The 4,922-nt window shown below is 29.9% G+C and overlaps 1 non-coding gene across 1 annotated transcript; it reads left to right on the forward strand.

Annotated features, from left to right (window-relative positions):
• The first annotated feature begins 2,821 nt into the window (after positions 1 to 2,821).
• Positions 2,822 to 2,940, forward strand: LOC115213555. The gene has a single exon (XR_003881809.1). It is a non-coding gene; the product is annotated as a 5S ribosomal RNA (ribosomal RNA).
• Positions 2,941 to 4,922: the final 1,982 nt, after the last annotated feature.

The following is a 4,922-nucleotide window of genomic DNA, read 5'->3' on the forward strand; positions in this document are numbered from 1 at the left end:
GTGTGAGAACTCTTAGTTATCTACTTAAAGCAGTGCTATACTAGTAGAAATCAAGTTATATCTATCTATCTAGTTACGGATATTCTAATCATTTAAAATATTTTAAAGTCTTCAATTTAGCGTGGACACAAACTTGACCCAGTTCGATATGATTATTCAATAAGTTTCTATGTTTTCTATGCTTTAGAATTTCATACGTCTCCATGGAGCATAGTTGGCAACCAACCCTACTATTTTTATACGGAATTGCTCTCCTAACTATTTCCCAATTAAGGTTATAATTTTTATTATTATTTTTGAGTTCCCAGATTTTGTTGAAAGTGTGGTGGTACCAGCTTTATGACGTAAGTTAAAAGACGAGATGTGATTTCTAACTCTGGCTAGAAAATTAATTGTACATCCAACGTAAAGATATTTGTTATTCTCCGTGGATATGGTACATTTATAGATTACATTATTTTCCCCACATAGAGCAGGTGCCGGGCATTTTGATTTTATTCTACACTTACACACAGGAGGAGCAACTTCAGGCTTTGGATTTTTCTTGGGTAGATGTCTTAGGTTCCTATTATTTTGATTATCATTTCTATAGTTGGTGCTGATATCTAAAGTATTGCTATTATTTATTGATCCTTCAGCTTCATCATTTAGGTTTAAAGTCCTACCATGATTTCTTATATTATTGGTAATGTTACTATTATTGTTAGTCTTTTTTTCCGACTGCATATTGCTGTTATAATATCACTGATATTTTCATTCTCCTTATTTTCTCCATTAGCCTTATATCTATTATTTCTATTATTAACATTATTACTTCTATTAATATCGGCATTGTTATTATTACTATTAATGTTAATGTTATTAGTCATTCTGTGGTTACTAATTTCACCTATGTTTTGATAGTTACTATTGTTGTTTTTATTGTTGGTAGTATTATTATAATTGCTATTGGTATTCATGCTGATATTATTATTTTTATTTCTATCTTTCTGGCTAGTTTAATGTTTTTATTATTAATCTTAGCTATTAAAGTGGACATTTGGAGGGTTGAATAAGAAATCCTAACTGTTTTCCTAGATATAATTCTATGATATCTATGAGAGATAGGGAAATTTTTTTCCAGAATTACTTTGAATTTGTTCTGTATATCCGATTGTATCGCACAGTTGAAAGGGATATTCAGCCATAATATATCTTTTTTATTAAATTTAGGGTTCGTAGAATTACTACTATTCATCTCACCAGAGTTATTGTATTATTACCATTATTTTAATTTTTATTTGTGTGCATCTTAGGTTTATTTACTTCAATATTATCCGAGTTACCTATGTTCTGGTCAATGCTTCTATTTGAATTGTTGGGCCTGTGCGCTAGATTAGCGTTTACCATTAATTTAATTCTACTTTTATTTCGGGCTTGGTCTGTATTGCTGCTTACGTGATTACTGATAACTTCATTATTAGGAATACGTGAGTTCCCCTTATCAACGAATGTAATCCTTTGGTTGTATCCAGCCCTAGTTAACGCCTCATTATAATGCTCAGAATGGGGGTTAAATATATCCTTATTGGATGATAATTTTGAAATTCTTAATGAAATATTTCTTACTAAAGATTCTATTATATTTGGGGGATGATTTGATAATTTATTTACATAATTCGTGATTTCGCCTTCCTTTCTAAATGGGTATTGTAGCTTGGAGTTAAGGTCTAGCGTAATATCTAGGAAGTTAACTATTTTAGTGCCCGGTTCATACGTTATACTGAGGTTGAAATCCTTAAAGAACTTATTAATTTTCTTTCTAATCCTTTCTATAACAGATTTATTATTACTAGGGATAACAAACAGAGCATCATCCCTATATAGACCCCCCTGTATTTCTGGTATATCCTTGCTTATGCATTTTAATAGATATGCGCCCACTAGGTTGGTTACCTCAGCCGAATCACTGGAACCCATTGGTATATCAAAAAAATTAGGTGTATCTGCTCTAGTCCATAATTTATCTTCAAATTCTATAAATGTCTTCCTAGCTAGTAGCACAATATTGATTTCTTCTCTAGATATGAGGGAGCGATTCATGGCAAATATTAGCAGCAATACAGACCAAGCCCGAAGGATTAATTCACCCTCTCTGTAATGCTAATAAGCAGGAATCGAGACCCACCTCGTTGTGATTAACAATGGATAAATTTGACTTCCGTGAGTATGTAATCCCTCATCATATCTCTGGAAATTCATATATGCTCTATGGATTAGGTCACCTTCTCTGTGATGCTATTAGAACTTTTTTAAAATTCTGTGATAAGACTGTACATCATCTTTAAAGAACTTTAATGAACTTTGGAAATCTGTTTATGTTACTTAATTATCTACATTACTTCATGAGTATAACCTCAACCACTAGGATGTCTAGAGAACTCACATGTATTTTAGCTGATGAGTACGGGACACGTTTATATGCTGTAATTTTTACAACTTTTAATAAAGCCTGTCCTTGTATGAAACGATTGTACTAAAAACCTATCCATTCTTGTTGCTTCTTTCTCGCTTATAATCACCCCACATTACTGTATTGTTAAAACAGTATAGTTTTTTTTGGTGCATCTAAGTTAGGTACCATATTCAAGTAAATTCATTTAAATTAACTTGAATCTTTATTGCTTTTTGTATATATATATATATATATATATATACATACACACATACATACATATATATATATATATATATATATATATATATATATATATATATATATATATATATATATATATATATATATATATATATATATATATATATATATATATATGTATATATATACGGCCATATCACGTTGAAAGCACCGGTTCTCGTCCGATCACCGAAGTTAAGCAACATCGAGCCTAGTTAGTACTTAGATGGGTAACCGCTTGGGAAACCTAGGTGCTGTAGGCATTCCCTTTTTAACGGCGGTGCATCAGCACGGCCGCAACTCTGAGCTGAAACGAGAAATATATATATATATACTCTTTTGCTTGTTTCAGTCATGTGACTGTCACCATACTGGAGCACCGCCTTTAGTCGAGCAAATCGACCCCAGGACTTATTCTTTGTAAGTCTAGTACTTACTCTATCGGTCTTTTTTGCCGAAACGGTTAAGCTGCTTTCTCGTATAAAAGCAAAGCCAATCCTAGAAAGAATCACTGAAATGAGTCATTGTTGATGCAATGTGAGATTCTTCTATGACGCTTGAGCCCGATCAAAGATTTGCACATTCTATTGCCTAGTGCACAGCTGTGCTGGTTAGCAGAAGGAACAGGTTGGGCTCGGTTGTGCAGTCAAAGCACGTGATAAAAATGAGACTACTGAATGATGATGATGATAACAATAATAATAATAATAATAATAATAATAATAATAATAATAATAATAATAATAATAATAATAATAATAATAAAAAATACGCTTTTCGCAAATAATTTTATAAACGTTAAGTTCTAAGTTTTTGGTTTTGGAAATTTTCATTTCTTATTTTTTATTTCATAAATATTTTCGGAATATCTATAATATTTATTTAAGTAATAATGGAGTAATATATTTATCTATATGTTTATTAATAGGAAAAATATGTATTTCTAATTGATATATTTGTTGGTTATAATTTAGATACGTACTTTTATATAATTTTATAATTTTATTATTTTATAATTATTATATGTGAACTAAAATCTAAAAATATTACGTGTGATTGTTTTGTAAAATAGTTTGGTAATTAAATATCAGAGTATAACTAGGTTAAAGATATTCTATAGTTTATTAATGTTTTTTTATTAAAGCTAAAGTATATCTTCACAGATAAATACATTTTTCTATCTATTTACTCTATATTTTTACCTTAAATATTTAACATGATAAATGTATTGTAGGCAACTAGTCCTAATGTTTTAAGTTTCAAATTTAGCTAATGGAGTTGCTTCTATAAGAAGCATGATTTTATTTCTTTAAGAAATATTGTTTAATTCTATTTGCTTATTTATTTAACTATTTTTGTTATTATTGTTGACCTGACGAGTGACTATAATTTTCAATTGAATTTTTTCGATTAAATTAAAATTTAATTGTAATTCGAATTGAGATTATAGCCATGAAACGTACGTGGTCCTTTTACTTATTATATATTGTTTATTCATTTTTGTACTTTTTGTGATCTAGTTATATGTTATAAAATATATTTTATTTTTTATTTATGATTTGGTTTATGTCTATCATTGTTTGAATTGCATAATAGTGGTTATAATATATATATATATATATATATATATATATATATATATATATATATATATATATATATATACATATACATACATACATACATATTGTTTACTCTTTTACTCGTTTCAGGCATGCGGCTGCGGTCATGCTAGAGTACCAACGTGCTCTTTCTGATTTCTTCAATCTGGGGTGTTTCACATCACCACTCCTGTATGTGCCTTTGTCCCAGCTGTTGGTCCATTTGGTGTATAAGGGAGTTTAATTCCGTTGCCCTCGTCTGCACCTCGTGTCGTGCTGTTGGTTCATCCGGTTTTGTGGAGAGGAAGATGCCTAGTTCCGTTTTGAAGACATTTACTTCCACCTTATGCAGATTTCTTAATTTTTGTGACAGGACATATATATATATATATATATATATAATATATATATATATATATATATATATATATATATATATATATGAAAGTCTCTTTCTCTGCCTCTCTGTATCTATATCTATTATTCTGACTGTCCGTCTCTTGGTCCGTGTGTACACCCCCACACATTATACATATATGCACACATACATAATACATACATAAATACATACATACAAGTTTGCAAACATGAGGCTGATAATACCATGAAACTTGATAAGCAGCTCCTTGAGTAGCATTCGTCGT

Source organism: Octopus sinensis, linkage group LG6, assembly GCF_006345805.1.
Source record: "Octopus sinensis linkage group LG6, ASM634580v1, whole genome shotgun sequence".
NCBI lineage: Eukaryota > Metazoa > Mollusca > Cephalopoda > Octopoda > Octopodidae > Octopus > Octopus sinensis.